This window comes from Aquarana catesbeiana, linkage group LG06, assembly GCF_042186555.1.
Source record: "Aquarana catesbeiana isolate 2022-GZ linkage group LG06, ASM4218655v1, whole genome shotgun sequence".
NCBI classification, from domain to species: domain Eukaryota; kingdom Metazoa; phylum Chordata; class Amphibia; order Anura; family Ranidae; genus Aquarana; species Aquarana catesbeiana.
This window is the reverse complement of record NC_133329.1, coordinates 360,747,864-360,767,659: the sequence shown is the minus strand read 5'-3', so window position 1 is coordinate 360,767,659 and position 19,796 is coordinate 360,747,864.

Sequence of the window (19,796 nt, the reverse complement as noted above, 5' to 3'; positions counted from 1 at the left end):
CAGGGGGGTCAAAACAGGCTTAGTAGATATGGGAAGACCACCACATGGATACTCCGTTTGATAGATGGATCAATGGACCAGGGCTCCTTGCTAGAGTAATTCTCCAGCCAACGACCAATGTGAATACTCTCCCAGCTCCCGTCCTCTCCTAGGGCAGACTTGAAGCTTCCACAGATTCAATATAGGGAGATGTGATATGTAGTTGCCAGAAAGAGATAAAGAAAAAGAGCTCCGCTGGTGCAGATAACTTTGGGTTTCTTTTATTGGCAAAAAATTCCGATATCAGGCATTAAAAAGCAAAAAAACGAGCAAGATAAGAAAACGACACTACCGCCGTTTGTTTAAAAATCGCGCATGCGCGGTGCGTGCAATGTTGTGACCCTACGGCCGTTTCGTCACAACTGACGTCATCAGGGGTACGCACGACGCACGCGCATGCGCATTAAATACACAGGCGTCTACGATGGAGGACGCTATGATTGGTTCATACTAGGCTGTGCTTCATATAAGAAATCAGCTGTAAAGAAACCTAACATAGGCATAAACCTCTCTGGCCAATCAAGTAAAGGGAACACCAAGCCGACAAACCACGTCTCATCAAGACAACAGCATGTAAACACTCAACCGATGCCATCATAGTGGTTTTTTTGGAAATTTCCCCAAAAAATCCAACACGTAACCAAGCTGCATTATAAAGAATGTTAAAGTGGATTGATTAATTAATTAGAAAAATAGAACATAACATAAAAATATATAAAAATTATATAAAAAATATAAAAACAATTAATTAAAGTCAGGTAACATTATACCTCTATATAATGGAATAGAATTTATACAGTATATTAGGGAAAAAAGGAAGGGAATAAAACTGAAGCTTGTTACTGCCCATTATGAAAACAACAACATAGCCTACTCCTTACAATAATTATAGGACAATGATAAATAAAAATTAAGAATATAAAATACTACCCCTATTCAAAATAAGAGTTAAATTAGTATATAGAAAATATATATACCCGAGTGGGACATCAACTTATCCAACAACCTCATCTTTCAACTGTTGTTGATAAAACAGTTGATGTCCCACTCTATATTTAAACCATTCGGGGCATGGGAACCAAGCCTAAAGATCCAGTTGGTTTCAGATCTTGATATGGTTCGCTTCCCATTGCTGCCTCGCAATGTGGAACATATTTTTCTATCCCTATAAAGGTAGTACCACTAGGGTCTCCTATTATGCACTTCGTCATAGGTGTCTAGAGACACTATGTTTATCGAACCCTTGTTTGACTATTAGTAATATGTTCCCCCAACCTTACGCTAAGTTTCCTGGTGGTGCGCCCCACATACTCCAAACCACAGGGCACCTGAGAAGGTACACCACACACTTGGAGGCGCATGTTATGAGAGAGTTAATAGGGTAAGTGACTCCTGTGCCTGTTGATGTAAATTCTGTGAGCCTTCTCTGGCATACTGCGTTCACTCTACAAACCCTACATCTTCTACAGGGAGAGAACCCTTTAGGTCGCCAAAAAGGTCGACCGCTGAGGTGGATCAGGGACATTAGGTGCCAAAGTGTGTCTTAAATTCATAGCCCCTCTAAATAAGATACGAGGATTATTAGGCAGTAAGGGCCAAGAACACGGTCGTTTTTAATGACCGGCCAGTGTCTTTTAATAATTTTCTTAATGGCCCAGTGTTGGCTGGAATAAGTGGTAAGAAAAGCCAAATTAAAGTCCTCACCGTTGTTAACCTGAGGGGGTTTATCTCTTAGAAGTTCCATACGTTCTCTATTTCCGACTCCGCGATTAAAGTTTCTAGCATAGTTGCCTCATAGCCTTTATCCAGGAACTTCAATTTAAGGGATGAGGCCTCTCTAAAATATTCATCTTGATTTGAGCAGTTCCGCCTCAGGCGTAAAAATTGCCCTTAGGGACAGCGGATAGCCACGATTGATGATGGCAAGAGTTAAGGGGAATAAAACTGTTCCTATCGGTGGATTTAAAAAAAGTGGATGTGGTAATTCTCCCATCCACTATAGTAATTAATAGATCCAGAAAATGGATCTGTACCGAGCTAGCCTCATAGGTTAAAGCTATACCCCTATCATTTCCATTCAAGGAAAGGAGGAAGTTGGACAAAGATTCAGAGTCGCCGTCCCAAATAAATAGGACGTCGTCAATGAATCTTCTCCACAAAATCAGTTGGGAAGGTTTATCACAAAAGACTATGTCCTCCTCCCATTTGGCCATAAAGAGGTTAGCCATAGATGGAGCGAATTTCGCTCCCATGGCCACTCCCCTTGTTTGTAGGTAATGCTTGTTGTTATGCAGAAATGATTGTGTGCCATCGAAAAGTCAACAACTCCATCACAAAATTACATTGTGTGATGGAGATGTTGGAGTCACGATAAAGGAAATGTCGCACCGCTTCATGACCCAATCGATGGGATATGGATGTATAAAGCGACGCGACATCCGCCGTCACTAGCATATAAGTATCTTTCCACTCTATGCTACCCAATATATTAAGGACATGTTTGGTATCCTTAAGGAAAGCGGGGGGTGCCCATCACCAGTGGCTGCAGGTAAAAAATCAATATATTTACCAACACGTGAAGTGAGTGGAATCTATACCACTGATGATGGGCCTTCCCGGAGGTTAACCAAAGTCTTATGAATCTTTGGCAAGATATACATAACTGGCAACCTGGGGGCCAGAGGAATAAGATGTTCCCTCTCTTTTTTTATTGAGAATCCCCATATTGTACCCTTGTCAATCAAACCTTTCAACTCCCGTTTAAACTGAGAGTTGGGTCAGATTGCAGGGTAAGTAGGTGTCTGCATCAGAAAGGATTCTCTGCATCTCATTATTGTAGGAGTCTTTGTCCAGGATGACAATGGCTCCGCCTTATCTGCGGGGCGTATAATAATGTCTTTCCTTCTGCATAGAGCCTCAATTCCAATTCTAACGTCATATTCAGGTTGTACTGTTTTTCATTCTTAGATTGGTTAAATCTTTCAGTACTGAAATCCCTAAATATGGCGAACATTCGGTGCTGAGTTTCCAGGAGGGTTAAACAGTGATGCATTCCGACAAACCCGAATGCACCACTGTAGAAGCCTCTCTGGCTAATTGTCTAGATGGATTACTTATGATATACCGTTTAATGTTGAGTTTACGAGTATATTTCTGCACATCTATGAATGTCTGGAATTTGTTCAAATTCCGCGGTGGCACGAATTTTAAACCTTTATTTAGGGTGAAGAGTTCTTGTGTGGAAAGTTCTTTGGTACTTAGATTTATAATCCCATTCGTGTCTATAGCCTCCTTCTTTTTGGGGTGAAGTTTCCTCCCCCCTCTGCACCCTCTCTTGCGTCGCCGTTTCGTTTGTTCTTTCCTCTGCCTACCACCTGAAAATCCCGTCTAAAGCGGTTATTTTCTTGTTGGCTTTGGGGAGGACCAAAGATATGTTGATTGCCATTTGACTAGATATGGATCCCTCCATAGTCTGTGCCAGAGGGAAAAATCTGTTACTAATTCCCCTTTCCTGACCTTGTTGTTCCTGTTCAGCTGTTTCCTTCACCATATCTCTGTCTACCTCGATGGACTCTCTGGTTGCGGAGGTAATGCCCACCTTCATAATCACTAGTGGGCGCCTCATCACCCCTATGTTGCCTCCAAGATGGAGAATGGATTATAGTGTGTGTTTGGGGGAGAGATCCCTTGCTCCGACCCCTACCTCTAATATGGTTAGGGTATTGCTGAATAACCCTACCTCTAGGGTGGGGAAAATTATGGGAGATCGTCGACAGATTCTCTCTCCGGGGTTCCTGGGTAGAAGGCATAGTTTGTGAATTACTTGTGGTACTATTAGTAACCGGAGAGTCAGAGGAAGGGGAATCTGCCATTTAAAGACTAAGTTATCTTTATAGTCTTAATATCTCTATTGTATTTTCTCCTTTTTTTCTGTTTTTGTTCCATCTCCTCTTTAATTAAGAATTGGTTTTGAGCGCCTCTGATCTCCGGATATATTCCTGGTCATCCTTAAAGGGGGCCAATTTGCTCCTAATAGTATTAATTTCTAAATCTAGCATTGTTAGTTTCCTTTTCTTCTTGGCTACCAAGAATTGTAAAAAACCGACCCCCGCCTCGTTAAAATACTTAAACCATTCTTCCAGCTCATTATCCTCTTTCTGGGGATTGACCTCCCACCTGAGGCTTCTTGGGACCATGTTTTCTTTTATATATTCTCTAAGTATGCTATGTCCCATCTAGCATGTACTTCCGTAATAGTCAGATTTTTTAACCTAAGGAAGCACCCTGCCAAATCATCTCTAGGGTCCTCTTTACCGTCAAAGACACCCACAGTGTCAGTGACCACCTGAGATCTATATTCAAAAATGTCCATTATGGACACACCAGCTGCAAAAACTGTATATCAAAAATGCACAACAGAATTTAAAAAAAGAAATTGCGCTAGGTGTATAAAAATTGTGATTAAGTAAAAAAGGTGAAAAAGTCCTGCTGCTATGCACTATAACCCCGATATAAGGGTACCAAAAGACTAGATATAATATAAAGAGTGCAGCGCTGGACATATAACGTAGATGGAAAAAATATTATTAAACCATGTACTAAAATTTGATCAACAAAATATACAAATAATGACCTATGAAGGTAGTGAATTACTTATGACCATAAACATATAAATAGAAAATAGTGAATTACTTATGACTGTAAACGTATGAAAGAGCATAAAAGTCCAAAGCAATAATTAATCGTGCAATGTGAATAAGCATATGAAATTACAAAAACCTTGAGAATAAAACTTTTAAAGTGCAAAACAGTCCAAATCAATAAATTTCCGTGCAATGTGTATTTCAGGGGTGCATCCTCGATGATCGGTGTTGCCCACCACCAGATAGGTGAATGAATAAAAGGCTTACCAGAAAGCCTGTGACCGCCCTTATTCAGGGGGGTCAAAACAGGCTTAGTAGATATGGGAAGACCACCACATGGATACTCCGTTTGATAGATGGATCAATGGACCAGGGCTCCTTGCTAGGTAATTCTCCAGCCAACGACCAATGTGAATACTCTCCCAGCTCCCGTCCTCTCCTAGGGCAGACTTGAAGCTTCCACAGATTCAATATAGGGAGATGTGATATGTAGTTGCCAGAAAGAGATAAAGAAAAAGAGCTCCGCTGGTGCAGATAACTTTGGGTTTCTTTTATTGGCAAAAAATTCCGATATCAGGCATTAAAAAGCAAAAAAACGAGCAAGATAAGAAAACGACACTACCGCCGTTTGTTTAAAAATCGCGCATGCGCGGTGCGTGCAATGTTGTGACCCTACGGCCGTTTCGTCACAACTGACGTCATCAGGGGTACGCACCGACGCACGCGCATGCGCATTAAATACACAGGCGTCTAGATGGAGGACGCTATGATTGGTTCATACTAGGCTGTGCTTCATATAAGAAATCAGCTGTAAAGAAACCTAACATAGGCATAAACCTCTCTGGCCAATCAAGTACCCCTGATGACGTCAGTTGTGACGAAACGGCCGTAGGGTCACAACATTGCACGCACCGCGCATGCGCGATTTTTAAACAAACGGCGGTAGTGTCGTTTTCTTATCTTGCTCGTTTTTTTGCTTTTTAATGCCTGATATCGGAATTTTTTGCCAATAAAAGAAACCCAAAGTTATCTGCACCAGCGGAGCTCTTTTTCTTTATCTCTTTCTGGCAACTACATATCACATCTCCCTATATTGAATCTGTGGAAGCTTCAAGTCTGCCCTAGGAGAGGACGGGAGCTGGGAGAGTATTCACATTGGTCGTTGGCTGGAGAATTACCTAGCAAGGAGCCCTGGTCCATTGATCCATCTATCAAACGGAGTATCCATGTGGTGGTCTTCCCATATCTACTAAGCCTGTTTTGACCCCCCTGAATAAGGGCGGTCACAGGCTTTCTGGTAAGCCTTTTATTCATTCACCTATCTGGTGGTGGGCAACACCGATCATCGAGGATGCACCCCTGAAATACACATTGCACGGAAATTTATTGATTTGGACTGTTTTGCACTTTAAAAGTTTTATTCTCAAGGTTTTTTGTAATTTCATATGCTTATTCACATTGCACGATTAATTATTGCTTTGGACTTTTATGCTCTTTCATACGTTTACAGTCATAAGTAATTCACTATTTTCTATTTATATGTTTATGGTCATAAGTAATTCACTACCTTCATAGGTCATTATTTGTATATTTTGTTGATCAAATTTTAGTACATGGTTTAATAATATTTTTTCCATCTACGTTATATGTCCAGCGCTGCACTCTTTATATTATATCTAGTCTTTTGGTACCCTTATATCGGGGTTATAGTGCATAGCAGCAGGACTTTTTCACCTTTTTTACTTAATCACAATTTTTATACACCTAGCGCAATTTCTTTTTTTAAATTCTGTTGTGCATTTTTGATATACAGTTTTTGCAGCTGGTGTGTCCATAATGGACATTTTTGAATATAGATCTCAGGTGGTCACTGACACTGTGGGTGTCTTTGACGGTAAAGAGGACCCTAGAGATGATTTGGCAGGGTGCTTCCTTAGGTTAAAAAATCTGACTATTACGGAAGTACATGCTAGATGGGACATAGCATACTTAGAGGAATATATAAAAGAAAACATGGTCCCAAGAAGCCTCAGGTGGGAGGTCAATCCCCAGAAAGAGGATAATGAGCTGGAAGAATGGTTTAAGTATTTTAACGAGGCGGGGGTCGGTTTTTTACAATTCTTGGTAGCCAAGAAGAAAAGGAAACTAACAATGCTAGATTTAGAAATTAATACTATTAGGAGCAAATTGGCCCCCTTTAAGGATGACCAGGAATATATCCGGAGATCAGAGGCGCTCAAAACCATCTTAATTAAAGAGGAGATGGAACAAAAACAGAAAAAAAGGAGAAAATACAATAGAGATATTAAGGACTATAAAGATAACTTAGTCTTTAAATGGCAGATTCCCCCTTCCTCTGACTCTCCGGTTACTAATAGTACCACAAGTAATTCACAAACTATGCCTTCTACCCAGGAACCCCGGAGAGAGAATCTGTCGACGATCTCCCATAATTTTCCCCACCCTAGAGGTAGGGTTATTCAGCAATACCCTAACCATATTAGAGGTAGGGGTCGGAGCAAGGGATCTCTCCCCCAAACACACTATAATCCATCTCCATCTTGGAGGCAACATAGGGGTGATGAGGCCCACTATGATTATGAAGGTGGGCATTACCTCCGCAACCAGAGAGTCCATCGAGGTAGACAGAGATATGGTGAAGGAACAGCTGAACAGGAACAACAAGGTCAGGAAAGGGGAATTAGTAACAGATTTTCCCCTCTGGCACAGACTATGGAGGGATCCATATCTAGTCCAAATGGCAATCAACATATCTTTGGTCCTCCCCAAAGCCAACAAGAAAATAACCGCTTTAGACGGGATTTTCAGGTGGTAGGCAGAGGAAGAACCAAACGAAACGGCGACGCAAGAGAGGGTGCAGAGGGGGGAGGAAACTTCACCCCAAAAAGAAGGAGGCTATAGACACGAATGGGATTATAAATCTAAGTACCAAAGAACTTTCCACACAAGAACTCTTCACCCTAAATAAAGGTTTAAAATTCGTGCCACCGCGGAATTTGAACAAATTCCAGACATTCATAGATGTGCAGAAATATACTCGTAAACTCAACATTAAACGGTATATCATAAGTAATCCATCTAGACAATTAGCCAGAGAGGCTTCTACAGTGGTGCATTCGGGTTTGTCGAATGCATCACTGTTTAACCCTCCTGGAAACTCAGCACCGAATGTCGCCATATTTAGGGATTTAGTACTGAAAGATTTAACCAATCTAAGAATGAAAACAGTACAACCTGAATATGACGTTAGAATTGGAATTGAGGCTCTATGCAGAAGGAAAGACATTATTATACGCCCCGCAGATAAAGGCGGAGCCATTGTCATCCTGGACAAAGACTCCTACAATAATGAGATGCAGAGAATCCTTTCTGATGCAGACACCTACTTACCCCTGCAATCTGACCCAACTCTCAGTTTTAAACGGGAGTTGAAAGGTTTGATTGACAAGGGGTATAATATGGGGATTCTCAATAAAAAAGAGAGGGAACATCTTATTCCTCTGGCCCCCAGGTTGCCAGTTATGTATATCTTGCCAAAGATTCATAAGACTTTGGTTAACCCTCCGGGAAGGCCCATCATCAGTGGTATAGATTCCATCACTTCACGTGTTGGTAAATATATTGATTTTTACCTGCAGCCACTGGTGATGGGCACCCCCGCTTTCCTTAAGGATACCAAACATGTCCTTAATATATTGGGTAGCATAGAGTGGAAAGATACTTATATGCTAGTGACGGCGGATGTCGCGTCGCTTTATACATCCATATCCCATCGATTGGGTCATGAAGCGGTGCGACATTTCCTTTATCGTGACTCCAACATCTCCATCACACAATGTAATTTTGTGATGGAGTTGTTGGACTTTTCGATGGCACACAATCATTTCTGGCATAACAACAAGCATTACCTACAAACAAGGGGAGTGGCCATGGGAGCGAAATTCGCTCCATCTATGGCTAACCTCTTTATGGCCAAATGGGAGGAGGACATAGTCTTTTGTGATAAACCTTCCCAACTGATTTTGTGGAGAAGATTCATTGACGACGTCCTATTTATTTGGGACGGCGACTCTGAATCTTTGTCCAACTTCCTCCTTTCCTTGAATGGAAATGATAGGGGTATAGCTTTAACCTATGAGGCTAGCTCGGTACAGATCCATTTTCTGGATCTATTAATTACTATAGTGGATGGGAGAATTACCACATCCACTTTTTTTAAATCCACCGATAGGAACAGTTTTATTCCCCTTAACTCTTGCCATCATCAATCGTGGCTATCCGCTGTCCCTAAGGGCCAATTTTTACGCCTGAGGCGGAACTGCTCAAATCAAGATGAATATTTTAGAGAGGCCTCATCCCTTAAATTGAAGTTCCTGGATAAAGGCTATGAGGCAACTATGCTAGAAACTTTAATCGCGGAAGTCGGAAATAGAGAACGTATGGAACTTCTAAGAGATAAACCCCCTCAGGTTAACAACGGTGAGGACTTTAATTTGGCTTTTCTTACCACTTATTCCAGCCAACACTGGGCCATTAAGAAAATTATTAAAAGACACTGGCCGGTCATTAAAAACGACCGTGTTCTTGGCCCCTTACTGCCTAATAATCCTCGTATCTTATTTAGAGGGGCTATGAATTTAAGACACACTTTGGCACCTAATGTCCCTGATCCACCTCAGCGGTCGACCTTTTTTGGCGACCTAAAGGGTTTCTCTCCCTGTAGAAGATGTAGGGTTTGTAGAGTGAACGCAGTATGCCAGAGAAGGCTCACAGAATTTACATCAACAGGCACAGGAGTCACTTACCCTATTAACTCTCTCATAACATGCGCCTCCAAGTGTGTGGTGTACCTTCTCAGGTGCCCCTGTGGTTTGGAGTATGTGGGGCGCACCACCAGGAAACTTAGCGTAAGGTTGGGGGAACATATTACTAATATCAAACAAGGGTTCGATAAACATAGTGTCTCTAGACACTATGACGAAGTGCATAATAGAGACCCTAGTGGTACTACCTTTATAGGGATAGAAAAATATGTTCCACATTGGCGAGGCAGCAATGGGAAGCGAACCATATCAAGATCTGAAACCAACTGGATCTTTAGGCTTGGTTCCCATGCCCCGAATGGTTTAAATATAGAGTGGGACATCAACTGTTTTATCAACAACAGTTGAAAGATGAGGTTGTTGGATAAGTTGATGTCCCACTCGGGTATATATATTTTCTATATACTAATTTAACTCTTATTTTGAATAGGGGTAGTATTTTATATTCTTAATTTTTATTTATCATTGTCCTATAATTATTGTAAGGAGTAGGCTATGTTGTTGTTTTCATAATGGGCATTAACAAGCTTCAGTTTTATTCCCTTCCTTTTTTCCCTAATATACTGTATAAATCTATTCCATATATAGAGGTATAATGTTACCTGACTTTAATTAATTGTTTTTTATATTTTTTATATAATTTTTATATATTTTTATGTTATTTCTATTTTTCTAATTAATTAATCAATCCACTTTAACATTCTTTATAATGCAGCTTGGTTACGTGTTGGATTTTTGGGGAAATTTCCAAAAAAACCACTAGATGGCATCGGTTGAGTGTTTACATGCTGTTGTCTTGATGAGACGTGGTTTGTCGGCTTGGTGTTCCCTTTACTTGATTGGCCAGAGAGGTTTATGCCTATGTTAGGTTTCTTTACAGCTGATTTCTTATATGAAGCACAGCCTAGTATGAACCAATCATAGCGTCCTCCATCTAGACGCCTGTGTATTTAATGCGCATGCGCGTGCGTCGGTGCGTACCCCTGATGACGTCAGTTGTGACGAAACGGCCGTAGGGTCACAACATTGCACGCACCGCGCATGCGCGATTTTTAAACAAACGGCGGTAGTGTCGTTTTCTTATCTTGCTCGTTTTTTTGCTTTTTAATGCCTGATATCGGAATTTTTTGCCAATAAAAGAAACCCAAAGTTATCTGCACCAGCGGAGCTCTTTTTCTTTATCTCTTTCTGGCAACTACATATCACATCTCCCTATATTGAATCTGTGGAAGCTTCAAGTCTGCCCTAGGAGAGGACGGGAGCTGGGAGAGTATTCACATTGGTCGTTGGCTGGAGAATTACCTAGCAAGGAGCCCTGGTCCATTGATCCATCTATCAAACGGAGTATCCATGTGGTGGTCTTCCCATATCTACTAAGCCTGTTTTGACCCCCCTGAATAAGGGCGGTCACAGGCTTTCTGGTAAGCCTTTTATTCATTCACCTATCTGGTGGTGGGCAACACCGATCATCGAGGATGCACCCCTGAAATACACATTGCACGGAAATTTATTGATTTGGACTGTTTTGCACTTTAAAAGTTTTATTCTCAAGGTTTTTTGTAATTTCATATGCTTATTCACATTGCACGATTAATTATTGCTTTGGACTTTTATGCTCTTTCATACGTTTACAGTCATAAGTAATTCACTATTTTCTATTTATATGTTTATGGTCATAAGTAATTCACTACCTTCATAGGTCATTATTTGTATATTTTGTTGATCAAATTTTAGTACATGGTTTAATAATATTTTTTCCATCTACGTTATATGTCCAGCGCTGCACTCTTTATATTATATCTAGTCTTTTGGTACCCTTATATCGGGGTTATAGTGCATAGCAGCAGGACTTTTTCACCTTTTTTACTTAATCACAATTTTTATACACCTAGCGCAATTTCTTTTTTTAAATTCTGTTGTGCATTTTTGATATACAGTTTTTGCAGCTGGTGTGTCCATAATGGACATTTTTGAATATAGATCTCAGGTGGTCACTGACACTGTGGGTGTCTTTGACGGTAAAGAGGACCCTAGAGATGATTTGGCAGGGTGCTTCCTTAGGTTAAAAAATCTGACTATTACGGAAGTACATGCTAGATGGGACATAGCATACTTAGAGGAATATATAAAAGAAAACATGGTCCCAAGAAGCCTCAGGTGGGAGGTCAATCCCCAGAAAGAGGATAATGAGCTGGAAGAATGGTTTAAGTATTTTAACGAGGCGGGGGTCGGTTTTTTACAATTCTTGGTAGCCAAGAAGAAAAGGAAACTAACAATGCTAGATTTAGAAATTAATACTATTAGGAGCAAATTGGCCCCCTTTAAGGATGACCAGGAATATATCCGGAGATCAGAGGCGCTCAAAACCATCTTAATTAAAGAGGAGATGGAACAAAAACAGAAAAAAAGGAGAAAATACAATAGAGATATTAAGGACTATAAAGATAACTTAGTCTTTAAATGGCAGATTCCCCCTTCCTCTGACTCTCCGGTTACTAATAGTACCACAAGTAATTCACAAACTATGCCTTCTACCCAGGAACCCCGGAGAGAGAATCTGTCGACGATCTCCCATAATTTTCCCCACCCTAGAGGTAGGGTTATTCAGCAATACCCTAACCATATTAGAGGTAGGGGTCGGAGCAAGGGATCTCTCCCCCAAACACACTATAATCCATCTCCATCTTGGAGGCAACATAGGGGTGATGAGGCCCACTATGATTATGAAGGTGGGCATTACCTCCGCAACCAGAGAGTCCATCGAGGTAGACAGAGATATGGTGAAGGAACAGCTGAACAGGAACAACAAGGTCAGGAAAGGGGAATTAGTAACAGATTTTCCCCTCTGGCACAGACTATGGAGGGATCCATATCTAGTCCAAATGGCAATCAACATATCTTTGGTCCTCCCCAAAGCCAACAAGAAAATAACCGCTTTAGACGGGATTTTCAGGTGGTAGGCAGAGGAAGAACCAAACGAAACGGCGACGCAAGAGAGGGTGCAGAGGGGGGAGGAAACTTCACCCCAAAAAGAAGGAGGCTATAGACACGAATGGGATTATAAATCTAAGTACCAAAGAACTTTCCACACAAGAACTCTTCACCCTAAATAAAGGTTTAAAATTCGTGCCACCGCGGAATTTGAACAAATTCCAGACATTCATAGATGTGCAGAAATATACTCGTAAACTCAACATTAAACGGTATATCATAAGTAATCCATCTAGACAATTAGCCAGAGAGGCTTCTACAGTGGTGCATTCGGGTTTGTCGAATGCATCACTGTTTAACCCTCCTGGAAACTCAGCACCGAATGTCGCCATATTTAGGGATTTAGTACTGAAAGATTTAACCAATCTAAGAATGAAAACAGTACAACCTGAATATGACGTTAGAATTGGAATTGAGGCTCTATGCAGAAGGAAAGACATTATTATACGCCCCGCAGATAAAGGCGGAGCCATTGTCATCCTGGACAAAGACTCCTACAATAATGAGATGCAGAGAATCCTTTCTGATGCAGACACCTACTTACCCCTGCAATCTGACCCAACTCTCAGTTTTAAACGGGAGTTGAAAGGTTTGATTGACAAGGGGTACAATATGGGGATTCTCAATAAAAAAGAGAGGGAACATCTTATTCCTCTGGCCCCCAGGTTGCCAGTTATGTATATCTTGCCAAAGATTCATAAGACTTTGGTTAACCCTCCGGGAAGGCCCATCATCAGTGGTATAGATTCCATCACTTCACGTGTTGGTAAATATATTGATTTTTACCTGCAGCCACTGGTGATGGGCACCCCCGCTTTCCTTAAGGATACCAAACATGTCCTTAATATATTGGGTAGCATAGAGTGGAAAGATACTTATATGCTAGTGACGGCGGATGTCGCGTCGCTTTATACATCCATATCCCATCGATTGGGTCATGAAGCGGTGCGACATTTCCTTTATCGTGACTCCAACATCTCCATCACACAATGTAATTTTGTGATGGAGTTGTTGGACTTTTCGATGGCACACAATCATTTCTGGCATAACAACAAGCATTACCTACAAACAAGGGGAGTGGCCATGGGAGCGAAATTCGCTCCATCTATGGCTAACCTCTTTATGGCCAAATGGGAGGAGGACATAGTCTTTTGTGATAAACCTTCCCAACTGATTTTGTGGAGAAGATTCATTGACGACGTCCTATTTATTTGGGACGGCGACTCTGAATCTTTGTCCAACTTCCTCCTTTCCTTGAATGGAAATGATAGGGGTATAGCTTTAACCTATGAGGCTAGCTCGGTACAGATCCATTTTCTGGATCTATTAATTACTATAGTGGATGGGAGAATTACCACATCCACTTTTTTTAAATCCACCGATAGGAACAGTTTTATTCCCCTTAACTCTTGCCATCATCAATCGTGGCTATCCGCTGTCCCTAAGGGCCAATTTTTACGCCTGAGGCGGAACTGCTCAAATCAAGATGAATATTTTAGAGAGGCCTCATCCCTTAAATTGAAGTTCCTGGATAAAGGCTATGAGGCAACTATGCTAGAAACTTTAATCGCGGAAGTCGGAAATAGAGAACGTATGGAACTTCTAAGAGATAAACCCCCTCAGGTTAACAACGGTGAGGACTTTAATTTGGCTTTTCTTACCACTTATTCCAGCCAACACTGGGCCATTAAGAAAATTATTAAAAGACACTGGCCGGTCATTAAAAACGACCGTGTTCTTGGCCCCTTACTGCCTAATAATCCTCGTATCTTATTTAGAGGGGCTATGAATTTAAGACACACTTTGGCACCTAATGTCCCTGATCCACCTCAGCGGTCGACCTTTTTTGGCGACCTAAAGGGTTTCTCTCCCTGTAGAAGATGTAGGGTTTGTAGAGTGAACGCAGTATGCCAGAGAAGGCTCACAGAATTTACATCAACAGGCACAGGAGTCACTTACCCTATTAACTCTCTCATAACATGCGCCTCCAAGTGTGTGGTGTACCTTCTCAGGTGCCCCTGTGGTTTGGAGTATGTGGGGCGCACCACCAGGAAACTTAGCGTAAGGTTGGGGGAACATATTACTAATATCAAACAAGGGTTCGATAAACATAGTGTCTCTAGACACTATGACGAAGTGCATAATAGAGACCCTAGTGGTACTACCTTTATAGGGATAGAAAAATATGTTCCACATTGGCGAGGCAGCAATGGGAAGCGAACCATATCAAGATCTGAAACCAACTGGATCTTTAGGCTTGGTTCCCATGCCCCGAATGGTTTAAATATAGAGTGGGACATCAACTGTTTTATCAACAACAGTTGAAAGATGAGGTTGTTGGATAAGTTGATGTCCCACTCGGGTATATATATTTTCTATATACTAATTTAACTCTTATTTTGAATAGGGGTAGTATTTTATATTCTTAATTTTTATTTATCATTGTCCTATAATTATTGTAAGGAGTAGGCTATGTTGTTGTTTTCATAATGGGCATTAACAAGCTTCAGTTTTATTCCCTTCCTTTTTTCCCTAATATACTGTATAAATCTATTCCATATATAGAGGTATAATGTTACCTGACTTTAATTAATTGTTTTTTATATTTTTTATATAATTTTTATATATTTTTATGTTATTTCTATTTTTCTAATTAATTAATCAATCCACTTTAACATTCTTTATAATGCAGCTTGGTTACGTGTTGGATTTTTGGGGAAATTTCCAAAAAAACCACTAGATGGCATCGGTTGAGTGTTTACATGCTGTTGTCTTGATGAGACGTGGTTTGTCGGCTTGGTGTTCCCTTTACTTGATTGGCCAGAGAGGTTTATGCCTATGTTAGGTTTCTTTACAGCTGATTTCTTATATGAAGCACAGCCTAGTATGAACCAATCATAGCGTCCTCCATCTAGACGCCTGTGTATTTAATGCGCATGCGCGTGCGTCGGTGCGTACCCCTGATGACGTCAGTTGTGACGAAACGGCCGTAGGGTCACAACATTGCACGCACCGCGCATGCGCGATTTTTAAACAAACGGCGGTAGTGTCGTTTTCTTATCTTGCTCGTTTTTTTGCTTTTTAATGCCTGATATCGGAATTTTTTGCCAATAAAAGAAACCCAAAGTTATCTGCACCAGCGGAGCTCTTTTTCTTTATCTCTTTCTGGCAACTACATATCACATCTCCCTATATTGAATCTGTGGAAGCTTCAAGTCTGCCCTAGGAGAGGACGGGAGCTGGGAGAGTATTCACATTGGTCGTTGGCTGGAGAATTACCTAGCAAGGAGCCCTGGTCCATTGATCCATCTATCAAACGGAGTATCCATGTGGTGGTCTTCCCATATCTACTAAGCCTGTTTTGACCCCCCTGAATAAGGGCGGTCACAGGCTTTCTGGTAAGCCTTTTATTCATTCACCTATCTGGTGGTGGGCAACACCGATCATCGAGGATGCACCCCTGAAATACACATTGCACGGAAATTTATTGATTTGGACTGTTTTGCACTTTAAAAGTTTTATTCTCAAGGTTTTTTGTAATTTCATATGCTTATTCACATTGCACGATTAATTATTGCTTTGGACTTTTATGCTCTTTCATACGTTTACAGTCATAAGTAATTCACTATTTTCTATTTATATGTTTATGGTCATAAGTAATTCACTACCTTCATAGGTCATTATTTGTATATTTTGTTGATCAAATTTTAGTACATGGTTTAATAATATTTTTTCCATCTACGTTATATGTCCAGCGCTGCACTCTTTATATTATATCTAGTCTTTTGGTACCCTTATATCGGGGTTATAGTGCATAGCAGCAGGACTTTTTCACCTTTTTTACTTAATCACAATTTTTATACACCTAGCGCAATTTCTTTTTTTAAAATCCAGATATACCACGTCTACGGGCCTTCCTTTATCTAGATGGCAACTCACCTCCTCATAGAAGGTTAATAGATTGGTTTGGCAAGAACGATTCTTCATGAATCCATGCTGATTACTGCTAATGATACCGTTCTTATTACTAAAATCTTGTATATAGTCCCTTATCATCCCTTCCAAGAGTTTACATACTATTGATGTTAGGCTAACTGGTCTGTAATTCCCAGGGATGTATTTTGGGCCTTTTTTAAATATTGGTGCTACATTGGCTTTTCTCCAATCAGCTGGTACCATTCCATTCAGTAGACTATCTGTAAAAATTAGGAACAACGGTCTGGCAATCACTTGACTGAGTTCCCTAAGTACCCTCGGATGCAAGCCATCTGGTCCCGGTGATTTATTAATGTTAAGTTTCTCAAGTCTAATTTTAATTCCGTCCTCTGTTAACCATGGAGGTGCTTCCTGTGTTGTGTCATGAGGATAAACACTGCAGTTTTGGTTACTGAAGCCCCCTGATTCACTCGTGAAAACTGAGGAGAAGAATAAATTCAATACCTTTGCCATCTCCCCATCCTTTGTAACCAGATGTCCTTCCTTATTCTTTATGGGGCCAATATGGTCTGTCCTCCCTTTTTTACTGTTTACATACTTAAAGAATTTCTACTTAAAGAGTGATTCCGGGATCTGTGTAATAAAATGCAATACGGCATTTTTGTAGAAGTATTTGTAAGATACGATATTGCTTCTGGCCAATTTCTTTGGGTTCTCATTGGCTGCCTCAAGGAACACCAGCATTTTCCTTTAGCTAATGTTCATAAAGCCACCTCAAAAGTTTAGGCATGCCTGAGCTCCTCTGCAAAAATCGGGGACACAACAGAATCCAAATCGTTTTATGTGTAAGAAGTAAATCAAACAAACTATTTAGAAGGATGTTTTAAAATATATATCTATGCTATGTTATGCTGTTATATATTGATATTTGTGTTGCTTGTCTCTGTTGACCTTTGTCGGGAGCGTCCTTCAACATGACATGAATTCAATCCCCAGGTTGTGATGCAGGGTCTCTTTCTCTCAGGATATAATCCTCTAAGTTAATAGCTGTTGAGTACTTAAGTCCTAATACTCAGTTAACTAGCGACTGAAGGTCCTCCAACTCTGGCAAAGTTTCATGCTGTTCAACACTAAGCATTAGATATAATCCTTCCAGCCATCAATCAAAGCACTAATTAAAGTGCTTGTATCATATCCTGAAGGTACCCACACATGGTAGCTGACAGTTTTTCAACCTGACCAGATCAGGCCACCTTTCAATATCCATTGGGAAGCAAATTATAGCAAATGATAGCTATGAATAAGTTTTCTTAGGGAACTAAAAGGTGAGAAAAAGCATGCTCCATTGTTGTTGCTTTCATGTTATCCACTTGAGCTCAGGATTTACCCCCTTCTTGATCTGGCCATTTTTTGCTATTCAGCGCTGCACTACTTTAACTGGTTATTGTGCAGTCATGCAACGATGTACCCAAATTCATTTTTTATGCACAAATAGAGCTTTTTTTGGTGGTATTTGATCACCACTGTGTTTTTTCTTTTTTGCGCTATAAATGAAAAAAATACCAACAATTTTGTAAAAAAAAAAAAAACAATATTTTTTAATTTGTTATAAAACATATCCAATTTAAAAAAATGTAAAAAATCAAATTTCTTCATAAATTTAGGCCAACATGTATTCTGCTACATGTCTTTGGTAAAAAAAGTTTAGACCCTCTTTTCCTCTTTTATATAAAAAAGTAGTAGAAAACTAACTTACTCACGCTACCGTACCTACCAGAATTAGGCCGTGATCTAAAAATGGAACGATTTTTTAATAAAACTATAGAGCAAATGAGAACAATAGGTGTGAAAAAAAGAATGGAAAAAGAAGAAAAGAGAGGGAAAAAGAGAAAAAAGAAAAACAAAGGGTGTGGGGGGGGGGGGGGAATAAGAGGGGTTGCTATGTTAAGCAAGCATGTACAGGGCCGTGAGAAGGTCAAGGAGAAGTCAATCCCCAGAACAGTTTTTCATTAGGGCCTTGCCCTTGTCAGAATACACAAACATGTTCCAATGGAGCCACATTTAATCTCTCTTGTCTATTTTGAGCAGTAAGCACTAAGTCCTCCATCCTCTTAATGTCTTCTACCTTGTTGAGCCACAACAAGATAAAAGGAGGGTTAGGGTCCTTCCATCTTAAAGTGATGCAGGCTTTGGCAGCAAATGACTTCTTGTAAGTCCTCACAGGAATGTCAGAGCAGTGAAGAGGGAAGAAAGCAGGGTCATCTGGGACCAGATATTCCGTGAACTTTTGGGTAATTCTTCGCACCCCCCTCCAAAAATTATCTAATTTTGAATACTACCAAAAAATGTGTAAGAACATCACTCGTCCCTCCTGGCATCTCCAGCTGTGGTCTGAGGCCTCTGGGAAGCAATGTTGGATAACTAACTTAGTATGATACCATCTGGTTAGCAACTTAAAGAGGAACTAAACTTCCTCTGCTGACATTTAACTATAGGGAAGCCTATAATAAGGCTTCCCTATCGGTAGTGTAAATATTTCCTAAACGTGCACCATTTAGGAGATATTTGCATTACATGCAGCCAGTGACATCACTGGCGCATGCGCTCTGAAGGAACGGCCACGGGTGCTGTTCCTTTCAAGCCCTGTGCCGTGAGCGGAGACTCCTTGTCAGGTAAGTACTTACCGAGGCCGAGATGCCGAGAGCGGTTTGCCCTTGCCACTACGTGCACCCCGTCCCCTGGCGATGAAACAGGGAATGGGTGGCACTAAGGAGTACGAGCCACCAGCAGGTATGGGTCCCTTGTGGGAAACTGTAGAGCCGGGTCTGGGGATGCAGGAGTCCAGGAACCGGTGGAAATCCCGTTGCTGGGTGGAGCAGACAAACTGTAAGCAAGCAGAGGGTCAAACACAGGCAATAAGCAAGACAAGTCCATAGAACAGGCCGGGGGGTCAAACACTGGTATCAAGCAGAGGAAGTCCGTTAATCAGGCTGGGGGTCAAACACTGGTATCAAGCAGAGGAAGTCCGTTAATCAGGCCGGGGGTCAAACACTGGTATCAAGCAGAGGAAATCCGTTAATCAGGCCGGGGGTCAAACACTGGTATCAAGCAGAGGAAGTCCGTTAATCAGGCCGGGGGTCAAACACTGGCATCAAGCAGAGGAAGTCCATTAATCAGGCCGGGGGTCACTCCAGGAGAGAGGCAGTGTGGTAAGAGCAGTCCGGGTCACAACAGGAGATCAGGTGAGCATAAACGGGAAACAGGAAGCAACAGGAGCTGAAGACAAACCAGCAACCAGTCTGGGTGCTGGAGCTGATTTAAATAGCCCCGCCAGAGTGTCACC